The sequence below is a fragment of the Salvelinus sp. IW2-2015 genome, unplaced genomic scaffold, assembly GCF_002910315.2.
Source record: "Salvelinus sp. IW2-2015 unplaced genomic scaffold, ASM291031v2 Un_scaffold1960, whole genome shotgun sequence".
Taxonomy (NCBI): Eukaryota; Metazoa; Chordata; class Actinopteri; order Salmoniformes; family Salmonidae; genus Salvelinus; species Salvelinus sp. IW2-2015.
This window is the reverse complement of record NW_019943313.1, coordinates 32,295-33,472: the sequence shown is the minus strand read 5'-3', so window position 1 is coordinate 33,472 and position 1,178 is coordinate 32,295. Positions and strand designations below refer to the sequence as shown.

Here is a 1,178-nt window from a genome sequence, read left to right as displayed (position 1 = left end):
TGGTAGGGTTAGGGGTTAGGGGTTAGAGGTTACTGGCTGGTAGGGTTAGGGGTTACTGGCTGGTAGGGTTAGGGGTTAGGGGTTACTGGTTGGTAGGGTTAGGAATTAGGGGTTAGGGTTACTGGCTGGTAGGGTTAGGGGTTAGAGGTTACTGGCTGAAGACTGGATTCGTAGTTTAGTAGGGGCGTGGGTTTTAGATAGTTATTTTTCGCACCATGTGAGAGTAAATGTCATTGCTTTTCATTGGTTCTGTTGTATAGTTAACACATGTTAGGCAGGGTAGCCTAGCGGTTAGAGCTTTGGGCTAGTAACCGAAAGGTTGCAAGTTCGAATCCCCGAGCTGACAAGGGACAATTGTGTCGTTCTGCCCCTGAACAAGACAGGTAACCCACTGTTCCTAGGCCGTCATTGAAAATAAGAATTTGTTCTTAACTGACTTGCATATGTTAAGGTTGTACATTGACATTTTTGTAGTTTCAATGAGGCTTACAGAAATGTATGATTTCCCTAAAAGCCTATAAATCCCATTGTTAGGATACAATAAGGTGGTATATCTTATTATAATATGTAATAAATTATTATTATATAACAACAAAAAATAAGGAAAATAAAAATATGCAGTATGTAAATTAAACACAATAAACAGGAATGACATTTACTCTCACGGGTGGCCCAAAATATCTAGCTTAAATCCACGCCCCTGATAAGCCACGCCTCCTGAAAATAATGTAAGGATTACGTTCAAAAAGACCCGGCGGCTAGGTCATCCCAACATGAGAGTAAAGAAATACATAACCGATTAACTCATGTTGTGGGTACTCCCAACAACCCAACTGGCTGGGTCAAAATAGGTTTGGGTTGGGCTAGGGTTAGGGTTTGGGGTATACACTCACAGCAAAGTCTGATGTGAATGTCCACTGCTGGACAGGCTGGTTGTAGGTGGGTTCACTCCTCACCAGGCTGAGGTTAAAGGTCAAGCCAGGGTTGTCTTCACACATCACCATGGATGACAGAGAGGATGCTGGGTAGGGAAGGAGGGGAAAGAGAAAGGGAAAAAGTAAAGTGGGGACTAAAAGATTCACATTTAATATAGACTGACTGATACATATTACTATACTGTATAGACTGACTGATACATATTACTATACTGTATAGACTGACTGATACATATTATTATA

At 41.5% G+C, this 1,178-nt stretch overlaps 1 pseudogene; it reads right to left on the bottom strand.

The window, feature by feature from the left end:
- The window catches only part of LOC139024866 (FRAS1-related extracellular matrix protein 2-like), a 28,557-nt pseudogene that overhangs the window by 3,806 nt on the left and 23,573 nt on the right, over window positions 1–1,178 (bottom strand).